The 12,995-nt window shown below is 41.3% G+C and overlaps 1 protein-coding gene across 7 annotated transcripts in view; it reads right to left on the reverse strand.

Moving 5' to 3' along the window:
• ADGRB3 (adhesion G protein-coupled receptor B3) overlaps positions 1 to 12,995 on the reverse strand; it is a 1,441,017-nt gene that overhangs the window by 884,066 nt on the left and 543,956 nt on the right. The gene's annotated exons all lie outside the window — the stretch shown is intronic.

Genomic DNA, 12,995 nt, shown 5'->3' on the forward strand with positions numbered 1-12,995 from the left:
GTAATTAAGGTATAGTATGTTTAATTCTTTTTTGATAAATTGTAAAAGCTGGACCAGAAATACAGATTTTCATTGGAGTTAATAGAAAATTTTAACCACTCACCCACCTTGGACATATAGGTATGTACAATGTCAGCTCACTGTCTTTGACTTTACCAACAGATGATTTTTATGTTACTTACTGTATGAATCATCTCCTGACTCTAACAGCTAGAGGTGGAGCTAAGCCTGTTTCTGTCAACCTTTTAAATGCTGCTGACCATCTCTGGCAGGGGCGATTACAGCGCGCAGCCCAGGTGACATGGGATTCCAACTGCCCATTGCCCAGCCCAGAAATGTGCTAATGGTTTGCCGTGGTTCTGTGATAGGGTTGTATATAGAACAATTGGCAGGGGACTAAGAAATATAGTATCATTTAAAACAATATTTTTTAAAATATGAAAACATACATACAAATTTGAAATAATGAAGTAAAAAAAAGGGTTTCCAGTGCATTACATGGTAAAATGGAGATGTCATTGAAAAGTACAACTCATCCTACAAATGGAAAGACTTCATGAAAGAAATAGGGATTGGTACCTGTAGTGCCTGCTAAAGAGTTGCCAGTGAAGCATGTAAATAAGTATTGCTACGTATTACTGCCTGCTCAAAAGTATACCAACACATTTATAGGTATAGCTAGTTAGCAGTGAGTGGCCTAAAAAGTTGCTAGGGCAGTATCTAAGAAGTGGTTCTTGCCATTTTTAATTGCATTCTCAAAATTACACAAACACATTTATAGGTATTGTTAGTTAGCAGTACGTGGCCTAAAAGGTTGCTAGGGAAGTATGTAAAAAGTGGTTCTTGCCAATTTTAATTGCCTGCTCAAAATTATGGAAACACAGTTATAGGTATTGCTAGTTAGCAATGCTTGCCCTAAAAACTTGCTTGGGAAGTATCTAAAAAGTGGTTATTCCTAATTTTAATTGCCTGCTCAAAATTATGGAAACACATTTATAGGTATTGCTAGTTAGTAGTGCATGGTCTAAAAAGTTGCTAGTGCAGTATCTAACGAGCAGTTCTTGTTTATTTTAATTGCCTGCTCGAACTTATGCAAACACATTTATAGCTATTGCTAGCTAACAGTGCGTGGCATAAAATGTTGCTATGGAAATAAGTAAAAAAACTTTCTTGCCAATTTTTATTGCCTGCACAAAAGTATGCAAACACATTTATAGATATTGCTAGTTAGCAGTGCGTAACATAAAACATTTCTAGGGAAGTATCTAACTAATGGTTCTTGCCAATTTTAAATGCCTGCTCAAAATTACAGAAATACTATTACAATATAGGTATTGCTAGTTAGCAGTGCATAGCCTAAAATGTTGCTAGGGAAGTATCTAAAAAGTGGTTCTTGCCAATTTTAATTGCCTGCTCAAAATTACACAAACACATTTATAGGTATTGCTGGTTAGCAGTGCATGGCCTAAAAAGTTGCTAGGGAAATATCTAAAAAGTGATTCTTGCCAATTTTAATTGCCTGCTCAAAATTGTGCAAACTTATTTATAGGTATTGCTAGTTAGCAGTGCATTGCCTAAAAAGTTGCTAGGAAAGTATCTAAAAAGTATTTTTTGCCAATTTTAATTGCCTGCTCAAAATTCTGGAAACACATTTATAAGTATTGCTAGTTAGCAGTGCGTGGCATAAAACATTGCTATGGAAGTATCTAACAAGTGGTTCTTGTCAATTTTAATTACATGCTCAAACTTGCGGAAACACATTAATAGGTATTGCTAGTTAGCAGCGCCTGGCCTAAAATGTTGCTAGGGAAGTATGTAAAAAAACCTTTCTTGTCAATTTTAATTGCCTGGTCAAAATTCTGCAAACACATTTATAGGCATTGCTAGTTAGCAGTGCCTGGCCTGCTGTAAGTTTTCTAGGCAACTAGCTGATAAGTTGTTATTGGCAATTTTAAATGACTGCTCAAAATTCCACAGTGAGACACATTTATAGGTATTGTGATTAGTGTCTGTTGAAAATTGGTAAATAATGACAAGGGTGTTGTGGAAGGTGGAACAGGTGGGGTGTTAGAAGTGTAAGTGTGGGAAGATCTGTTAGTCAAAGGTCTAGTGAGCAAACACTGGCTCATCCTATCCCAAGAGAAATGAGAACAACGTTCATTACTGGACAGCCTACTCCACTACATTTCTTTGGTAGCTGCACATAACTTTAACTTTAAAATGAGGCTGATAAACAGCAGGTACTGGAGTGGATGGCAAACGCTCCATCAAGTAGCCTCTCTTCCTCTTTCTGCACCTCAACATCACACACAGTTCATTCCTCAGAGGTGCTACTCTTGCATCACAAATCGCAACTGGCAAACTGACTGTGGGGAACCACACATGAGTGAGTCTCAAGAGCTGTTCACACATTGGCATCACAGGTCCTTTCCGAAGATTCCCAGACTGAAGAGCAGGAAAGCATCTCACCAATGCCCAAAATCTTTGTGAGTTGGATCCTGGCCTGGACGAAGTAGGGTTCCAACAGGGTCCTGACCCTTGTCAACTGACGTTTACACGGGTTGGAGGTGATGATGACTCAGATACCTGAGGTGCATGCATACTGTCCTGTGATGTCAGGTCAAGTAGAGGAGGAGTAGGACAACATAGAGACTGATGATGAAGTTGTAGATCCCACTTGGTGTGAACCCAGAGGCACACAGCTGTGTAGCTCAGCATTAAAAGAGGAGTAGGAAGCCAAGAAGGTTACGTTGGAAATTCTCAAATGGAGTCTTCTGTCATATATGTATGCATGTATGCAAGGGCAGTAATGCTGCCAAACTAGGGTGAAAATGAGTGACTCCAAGTCTGATGACGTCATTACAGTCTTCATGAAAAAGGTACCCTTTCTTTCCACCTCACACGCAAAGAGATTTTCAACTGTGAAATGCCACTAAAGGCAGGTTGTCTTCATGGAGGTCTTTCCTCAAGGTGCCCCTGGTGCCGCCCCCTGCTAAATGAGCATCGCTCATTCAGGATGACACAACTTTATCTAAACTATCTAGAATTTTGAGAGCAAACACCTATTCATCTTTGTGAAGCTCAAATCCATACACAGTAAATCCATCATATTTTATAACATAAAGAGAAGGGTTGACAGGTACTTGATCCGAAATAGTTCCTTTCCATTGAGTTTTTGAACCTCTGCCCTCTTTCTAGCCATGTTGTATCCTGCATCCTACAATATTTCTTCTTGGTTGAGAAATTGGTTTACTTGGTTCCATATTGCTTCAATGTTTCTTGTGAGAGGTCCTTTTCGTCATCATAATTGCAGAAACGCCTGCATGTTGTGCATAAGCTCTTGATCGCTGAACTGCGGCCTTTCCAAATGGAGTCTTCATTCATCTGTTTATGCAAGGGCAGCAATGCTGCCAAACTAGGGAGTAGAGTTGAGCGATGCTTGAGTCGAATGGTTCGCCAATTTCAAATTCAAGTGATTTTCGGCGGCGTTCAAGTCGTTTGATGAACTCGAACGATTTGCTTAAAGCTCGGCAGTTAGAGTTACCATTCAGGAATGGTTGATCACCAAAAATGTGGCTTTTCACAGTAAGTATGTGCGCACATTGCGTATCTGCATGTGTCCTGCATCCCCAGCACAATCACTCTCTCTTTCCTTCTCACCGATCATGGACGCGAGGCTGCACGGCTGTCACAAAACTCCGGCAGCTTTTCTCTTTTGAAAATGGCTGCCACTTCATTATTCAATCAGGTATTCCCTGCTTTCCCTGCCCACCAGCGCCCAGGATTGGTTGCAGTCAGACACGCCCCCACGATGAGTGACAGCTGTCTCACTGCAACCAATCACAGCCACCGGTGGGCGGGTCTATATCGTGCAGTAAAATAATGCGTTTCCCCCCAATTTTGATACCAGCCAGGATAAAGCCACATGGCTGGAGGCTGGTATTGTCAGGATGGGGAGTGCCACGTTATGGGGAGCCCACCACCCTAACAAAATCACTCAGCAGCCGCCCGGAGTTGCCGCATCCATTAGAATTGACAGTCCCAGGACTCTTCCCAGCTCATCCCGAATTGCCCTGATGCGGTGGCAATCGGGGTAATAAGGAGTTAATCATGGCACGTGTCTCCCCGAGATACCTTCCATGATTAACGTGTAAGTGAAAGTAAATAAACACACACAGCGAAAAATACTTTATTTGGCATAAAAGACAAAAAAACACCCTCTTTAACCATTTTATTAAAATTCCCAAATATCCCTCCAGGTCCGGCGTAATCCACAGAGGTCCCGTGACACATCCAGCTCTGCTACATGAAGCTGACAAGAGCAGCAGTAGAACACGAGCACTCTGTGTCAGATCTACGGAGCAATGAAGTGAGCCGCGCTGTCAGCGGAGACTTCACCCCGCTAGTGCCTGCGTGTGCGGTGATGATGGGGGTTGTAGTGCCTGCGTGTGTGCAGACAACATTAACTTTTCCTTGGAAAACTATGTGCCTCCCAGGGTGCATTTCACCACTGATAACTGGATGAGCAAGCATGGCCAGGGGTGTTATATCTCGCTGACTGGGCACTGGATTACTCTAGTGGCTTCAGGTCAAATGGGGAAGGAGCTGCTTTACAAATATTGAAATTCCCAAGATTTACTTGACAAACTTCTGGATCTACTGTCTTTTCCACTGCTCATGCTTCCACCACCTCCTCTAGGGTCTTTACCTGCATCCTAAAGCTCTCCCTTAATGTAGCACACATTCAGCAGTGCAGTGCAGCCCAGCATCTCTGTACAGAGCAACCATGGCTCACTGCAATCAGGCAGTGCTGAAATTAATATGCATTCTAGAATGCAATCACACAGCTGCAAAGTTATGGACCACTATCCAAGTTTGTTCAATTGCTGTCTCCATTGAACCTGGAGCCAGGAAAGGCCGTATGCAATAATGCTGTGAACCTGGTCGCAGCCCTACACCTGGGCGGGAACACACATATGCTTTGCAAGGCTCCCGTCTTCAACCTGGTTGTACAGCAATTTCTAGGTCACTATCCCATCCTGGATTTGCTGCTGAAGAATGCACAGTCACTGTGTGCTCACTTCCACCGTTCACTCCCCGCAGCTAATCAACTTGCATCACTACAAAGGTAATTCGACCTACCAGTTAACCAGTTGATATGTGATGTGGTGACATGGTGAAATTCCACTCTGCAAATGTTGCAGTGTCTGTGGCAGCAGCGAGCCTTGGTGCACTAAGTCATGGCACATAGCCTGGGACACTATGTCATGACTAGAGATGAGCGATGTTTGAGGCTCGAGGTTCACCAATTTCATGTTCGCGTGATTTTTGGGGGTGTTCGAGACGTTAGACGAACTCGAGCTTTTTGCTAAAAGTTTGTCACTTCGAGTCATGTTCGAGAATCACAAACGTGGCTTTTCACAGTAAGGCTATGTGCACACGTTGCTATCTGCATGCATCCTGCGTCCCCAGTACAATCCCTTTCCCTTTCCTACTCACCGATCATGGGCGCCTCGCTGCACAGCTGTCACAAATCTGCGGCTTCTTTTCCTCTTTTGAAATTGGCTGCCACTTCATTATTCAATCAGTTATTCCGTGCTTTCCCCGCCCACCGGCGCCCATGATTGGTTGCAGTCAGACACGATCCCACGATGAGTGACAGCTGTCTCACTGCAACCAATCATAGCCGCCGGCGGGCAGCTCTATATCGTGCAATAAAATAAATAAATAATAATAAAAAAAAAAATGCTGTTCCACCCATATTTGATACTAGCCAGGATAAAGCCACACGGCTGGAGGCTGGTATTGTCAGGATGGAGATCACCACATTATGGGGAGCCCACTACCCTAACAATATCACCCAGCAGCCGCCCGGAATTGCCGCATCCATTAGACGCGACAGTCCTGGGACTCCACCCAGCTCATCCCGAATTGCCCTGGTGAGGTGGCAATCGGGGTAATGATGAGTAAATCATGGCTGGCGTCTCCCCAAGATACCTTCCGTGATTAAACTGTAAGTGAAAGTAAAAAAAACACACACAGCAAAAAATCCTTTATTTGGAATAAAAGACAAAAAACCCCCCCTCATTTACCTCTTTATTAATCCCAAAACAACAATTCAGGTCCGAAGTAATCCACACGACACTGTCAGCTCTGCTACAGAACACGAGTGCACTGTGCCCGCTCCACGTAGCACATGAAGAGAATCGCGCTGTCACCTCAGACTTCAGTCTGGATTGCAGACCTCAAGACTGCGAAATCTGCTATGTTCCTTATTGGAACCATTGGCTGAATGGATAGCGCGTCCACCTAAGAAGTATAACTTCATGAGTTCAAGTCCCGGCTGTGTCGGTAAAGAACTTTTTTTATATTCAATTTTAAATTAATTAATTATTATTCTTTATTTATACTTGTATTTTAATTATGGACAGAGGTGAGTAGCCGGACATCAGCTGTGAGCCGCTTCACGGAATGAGGCTGCATTCATTCATTCATTCTCTCTCTCTTTCTCTCTTTCTCTTTGTCTTACTTTTTTTCTTTCTGTCTTTCTGTCTTTCTTTCTTTCTTTCTGTCTTTCTTTCTTTCTGTCTTTCTTTCTCTTTCTCTCTTTCTGTCTTTCTTTCTTTCTGTCTTTCTTTCTGTCTTTCTGTCTTTCTTTCTTTCTGTCTTTCTTTCCTTCTGTCTTTCTTTCTGTTTTTCTTTCTTTCTGTCATTTCGTCTGTCTTTCTGTCTTTCTTTCTTTCTTTCTTTTTTTCTGTCTTTCTTTCTGTCTTTTTTTCTTACTTTGTTTCTTTTTTTTCTTTCTGTCTTTCTTTCTTTCTGTCTTTCTTTCTGTCTCTTTCTTTCTTTCTTTCTGTCTTTCTTTCTTACTTTCTGTCTTTCTTTCTTATTATCTGTCTTTCTTTCTTTCTCTCCGTCTGTCTTTCTGTCATTCTGTCTTTCTTTCTATCTTTCTTTCTTAATGTCTTTCTTTCTGTCTTTCTTTCTTAATGTCTTCTTTTCTTTCTTTTTTCTTTCATTCTTTCTTTCTTCTTTTCTGTCTTTCTTCCTTACTTTCTTTCTTTCTGTCTTTCTTTCTGTCTTTTTTTCTTACTTTCTTTCTTTTTTTCTTTCTGTCTTTCTTTCTTTCTGTCTTTCTTTCTGTCTTTTTTTCTTTCTGTCTTTCTGTCTCTTTGTTTCTTTCTGTCTTTCTTTCTGTCTTTCTTTCTTAATGTCTTTCTTTCTGCCTTTCTTTCTGTCATTCTTTATTACTTTCTTTCTTTTTTTCCTTCTTTCTTTCTTTATTTCTTGCTTTCTTTCTGTCTGCCTTTCTTTCTGTCTTTCTTTCTTTCTTTCCTTCTCTCTTTCTTTCTGTCTCTTTATTTCTGTCATTATTTCTTTCTTTCTGTCTTTCTTTCTCTTTATTTCTGTCTTTCTTTCTTTCTTTTTTTCTGTCTTTTTTTCTGTCTTTTTTTCTATCTTTCTTTCTTTCTTTCCTTCTGTCTTTCTTTCTTTCTGTCTTTCTTTCTTACTGTCTTTCTTTCTGTCTTTCTTTTTTGCTTTCTTTCTTTCTTTTTTTCTGTCTTTCTTTCTTTCGTTCTTTCATTCTTTCTGTTTTTATTTCTTTCTGTCTTTCTTTCTTTCTTTCTTTCTTTCTTTCTTTCTTTTTTTCTTTCTTTCTGTCTTTATGTCTTTCTTTCTGTCTTTCTTTCTTTGTCTTTCTTTCTTTCTGTCTATCCTTTTGTCTTTCTTTCTGTCTTTCTTTCCTTCTGATATTCTTTCTTTCTTTCTTTCTTTCTTTCTTTCTGTTTTTCTTTCTTTCTGTCTTTTTGTCTTTCTTTCTATCTTTTTTTCTGTCTTTCCTTTCTTTCTCTTTCTTTCTTTCTTTCTGTCTTTATTTCTTTTGTTCTGTCTTTCTTTCAATTTCTTTCTTTCTGTCTTTCTTTCTTTCTTTTGTTCTTTCTTTCAATTTCTTTCTTTCAATTTCTTTCTTTCTTTATGTCTTACTTTCTTTTTGTCTTTCTCTCTTTCTTTCTGTCTTTCTTTCTTTCTGTCTTTCTTTTTTTCCTTCTTTCTTTCTTTCTTTTTTTCTTTCTTTCTGTCTTTCTTTTTTTCTTTCTTTCTTTATTTCTGTCTTCCTTTCTTTCTCTTTCTTTCTTTCTTTCTGTCTTTCTTTCTTCCTTTCTTTTGTTCTTTCTTTCAATTTCTTTCTTTCTTTCTTTATGTCTTACTTTCTTTCTGTCTTTCTTTCTGTCTTTCTTTCCTTCTGTCTTTCTTTTTTTCCTTCTTTCTTTCTTTCTTTTTTTCTTTCTTTCTGTCTTTCTTTTTTTCTTTCTTTCTTTTTTTCTGTCTTAATTTCTTTCTGTCTTTTTTTCTTTCTTTGTCTTTCTTTCTTTCTGTCTTTCTTTTTTTTTTTCTTTCTTTCTGTCTTTCTTTCTGTCTTTCTCTTTCTTTCTGTCTTTCTTTCTTTCTGTCTTTCTTTTTTCCTCTTCTTTCTTTCTTTCTTTCTTTCTTTCTTTCTTTCTTTCTGTCTTTCTTTCTGTCTTTCTTTCTTTCTTTCTTTCTGTCTTTTTTTCTGTCTTTCTTTCTGTCTTTCTGTCATTCTTTCTTTCTTTCTTTCTTTCTTTCTTTCTTTCTTTCTGTCTTTTTCTTTCTTTTTTTCTCTTTCTTTCTGTCTTTCTTTCTTTCTGTCCTTCGTTCTTTCTTTCTTTCTTTCTGTCTTTCTTTCTGTCTTTCTTTCTTTCTTTCTGACTTTCTTTCTGTCTTTCTTTCTTTCTTTCTTTTTTTCTTTCTTTTTTTATTGCACTGATGCATCAGCTGATTGTATAAAAGCCGTTTATACAATCTGCTGCTGTGTCGTGTGATTCAGGCCCTTGAACCTGACACATCATCTAATCACTTTGCCTTCCAGCAAACAAAACAAATGATATTGGATCCGGATTGGACGGTGAGGGACCCTTGACCCAGGATTACTGCGGAGTGGGGTTCTTTATTTCAATAAAGATAGAGTCACTAATTGTGTTGTGTTTATTTCTAATAAAAAGATTTTTCAGTGTGTTGTGTTTTTTTTATCTGTACTAGAAATTCATGGTGGCCATGTCTAATATTGGCGTGACACCATGAATTTTGGGCTTAGGGTCAGTTGATAATATACAGCTAGCCCTAACCCCATTATTACCCAGCGAGCCACCGGTCACCAGGGCAGCTGGAAGAGTTGGATACAGCGCCAGGAGATGGCGCTTCTATGAAAGCGCCATTTTCTGGGGCGGCTGCGGACTTCAATTCGCAGCAGGGGTGCCCAGAAAGCTTGGGCACCCCAGAGCTGCGGATTCCAATCCCCAGCTGCCTAGTTGTACCTGGCTGGACACAAAAATTGGGCGAAGCCCACGTCATTTTTTTTTTAATTATTTTATGAAATTAATGAAATAATAAAAAAAGGGCTTCCCTATATTTTTGGTTCCCAGCTGGGTACAAATAGACAGCGGGGGTTGGGGGCAGCCCATAGCTGCCTGCTGTACCTGGCTAGCATACAAAAACATGGCAAAGCCCACATAATTTTTTTGGGGGGCAAAAACTCCTGCATACAGTCCTGGATGGAGTATGCTGAGCCTTGTACTTCTGCAGCTGCCGTCTGTCTGTATGGAGGAGAGCAGACAGAAGCTGCAGAATGACAAGGCTCAGCATGCTCCATTCACTAGTGTATGCAGGAAAGCAGACAGCAGCTGCAGAACTACAAGGCTCAGCATACTCCATCCAGGACTGTATGCAGAAGATTTTTGCCCACCAAAAAAAATGACGGGGGCTTCGCCATATTTTTGTATGCTAGCCATGTACAGCAGGCAGGTACGTCTGCCCCCAACCTCCAGCTGCCTATTTGTACCCGGCTGGGAACTAAAAAAATAGGGAAGCCCTTTTTCTAATTATTTCATACATTTCATGAAATAATTAAAAAAAAAATCGACATGAGCTTCGCCACATTTTTGTGTCTAGCCAGGTACAACTAGGCAGCTGGGGTTTGGAATCCGCAGCTCAGGGTGCCCAAGTTTTCTGGGCCCCTCTGCTGCAAATTACAGTCTGCAGCCGCCCCAGAAAATGGCGCTTTCATAGAAGCGCCATCTTCTGGCGCTGTACCAACTCTTCCAGCAGCCCTGAAGCCGGGTAGCTTGCTGGGTAATAATGGGTTAATACTAGCTTTCTTTTACTAGCTGGTATTAAGCCAGAGATTTTTAATGTCAGGCAAGTTTGACCCGGCCATTAAGAATCTCCAATAAAGGGTTAAAAAAAGACACCACACAGAGAAAAAATACTTTAATAGAAATAAATACACAGACACACTTAGAGACTCCATGTTTATTGCTCCCTGTCAGCCCTCCATGATTCATGGTCTTCTATCTTCTTTCTCCTTCAACCCATGCAGCTCTGCTACATCAGACAGCACAGCATAGGAGGAATAACGCTGCTGCTCCCATGCAGTCTATTCACTCAGTGAGTGAGCGAGCAGAGGCTGCAGGCTGTAAGCGGTGACGTCACCGCTGACAGGCGGCTTGCTATAGCAATGGTGATCTCCGTTATTGACCGGCTGTGGCAGCCGGTGAACAACGAAACGGTGAAGCAGAACGGGGAAGCCGGCCATGTGCCAGAGCATTTCGCCGGTATACGGAGATGCTGGAACGATCAATGCGTACTGGAGAGATGCAATGACAGGACTTAGCATGACGTCATAGCCATGTGACCAGTCTGTAGCCAATGAGCTAATAGACACGTGACTGTTCACATGCTTTTTTTGACGTCACGTAAGCTCCTATCATCAGTGCTGGTTACCGGGAGGATGCAGCGATTATTGGAAGGAAAAGCGACGGGAGACAGAGTGCAGGACGGGGACCTGTAAGTGTAATGGCAATGTTTATTAACTGTATGTGTACATTTATAATGTGTTTTTATGGGTTTGTTTTTGCCTCCCATTGGTTTCAATGGGGTTCGAGAGGTTCGTAGAACGGTTCGTCGAACGTTCGTCGAACAGGGCCTCCGTTCGACAAACCAAATCAAACTCGAGCCTTCAGAGGCTCATCTCTAGTCATGATGCATTGTCTGGGACACTGCAGTACAGTGTGGGACCTCTGCACCCTCCTGCACAGTTTTGAAATTGCTACAAAGATGGTTAGTGCTGATGATGTGGTTGAAAGCATCACTATTCTGGTCATCAACATGTTGGAGCACACTTTGGATAGTCTGCGGGAGAATGTGATTGTCCCAAAGAAAGAGGAGGAAGCAGAGGAGGATGAGTAAAGTCCAGACTGTTGTCGCACAGGCAGGTGTTATGGGAGGGTGGAGTCCATCGATTGAGGTGGGCTCATTATAACAGACAAACTGTTAGTGAATGTGCAGGAGTTGAGGAACAAATGGAGAAGTAAGAGATGATGGGCGCAGAAAGCTCAGGAGATGAAGATGATATTGATCCCGTCTCTTTTGTCCATGATTGGTGGGAAAGGATGGAGGAGGCAAGCTGGAGCATTACCCCACCACCAACATAACATGGACTTAGACCTCATGTAGTCGTCCGACACATAAGCTTCTTCTTTCTGCACTATCTGCAACATGATATCCGTATTGTTAGGATTAGAAATAGTGCTAACTAATTGGTCACCACTATGTTAGATCCACAGTACAAAAGTAAATTTAGCAAGTTTCTTCCCCTCTGGAAAGGGATGTGTGGATGCATGAGTATTGAAACAAGCTTGTAGACCATCTTAAGCGTAGTTAAACACAAGACAGTAATGAGACACAGAGTGCATCGCAGTTCTGGAATTCAAACCACAGGAATATCACGTCTTCAGAAACATTAGCAGCAGCATCAGTTGAAATAGCAGAAGCAATTACTGTGAGGATTGGCACACATTTTTTAGACCATCACATGCACCAGCAGAACAGAGTATAAGTCTAACACATAGTAAAAAACTGGAGTAGATGTTGAAGGAGTATCTAGAGCTCAATATAGATGCCATAAGGGGGGTTTGGACCCTTTTGTACTTTGGTATTCAAAAATGGAAGAGTGGCCTGAGCTCACCAGTCATGCCTTAGAAGTTTTGACATGCTCGGCAGCCAGCGTGTCTTCAGCACTGCACTTCATTGGTGTACTGATGGATAAGTGCATGCGACTGTCCCTTGAAAGTGTAGACCACCTAACTTTCATAAAGCTGTACAAGTCGTGGATGTCCATTGACTTTGCCATCCCAGTCCCAGACTGTGCAGACTAGGCGATAATGTAGTGCCAGCTCTATGTATGTGTGTTATCTTCCTAACTTGTTGCGGCATTCAGTTATTTGTAGTATGCCAATTGTTGCCACTTTTCCTGTCGTGTGACTTTAGTTTTTGGAAATGCAGAGACTCAAATTAGGGTCTCCAAATTGTCTTTTGTCTGTAGAACCAAGAGTCTTGGAGCAATAGCTCTATGCCTGTATGTCTTCTTACTGTCTCTGGTGAAGGTAAAAATGCTGGTTCAGGCCTTGTTACATGGTCTCTGCCACGCATCCATGTTGCGGCATATGACTAAATAAATTGTTTCCACTTTTCCTGTTGTCTGACTTTAATTTTTGGAAATGTGTAGACTCCAAGTAGGGTATCTAAATTGTCTTTTGCGTGTAATTGCAGGGGTGGGAGAGCAAGAGGCCTAATCCTGTCACTCATCCATCCTTTGATTTTAAAAATGGAAATGCCAGGTCACATTCTGTGTGTTGCATGGATTATTCCTGAGTGCTGTGCAGAGACACCATAGGGATATGGGGGAAATTGTTGCCACTGTCATGCTGTCTGCCTTAAATGTTGTTAAATATCAAGACTACAAGATGCTTCTCCAAGTTGTGTCTTGTCTGTACAGACAGGGGTGTGGGAGCAAGAGGCCTAATCCTGTCACTAATTCAACTCTTGAATTAAAAAATGGAAATGCCAGGCCACATGCTGTGTGTTGCATGGACCATACCTAACTACTGTGCAAATACACTATGGGTAAATGGGGGGAG

The sequence above is a fragment of the Anomaloglossus baeobatrachus genome, chromosome 3 (assembly GCF_048569485.1).
Source record: "Anomaloglossus baeobatrachus isolate aAnoBae1 chromosome 3, aAnoBae1.hap1, whole genome shotgun sequence".
Taxonomy (NCBI): domain Eukaryota; kingdom Metazoa; phylum Chordata; class Amphibia; order Anura; family Aromobatidae; genus Anomaloglossus; species Anomaloglossus baeobatrachus.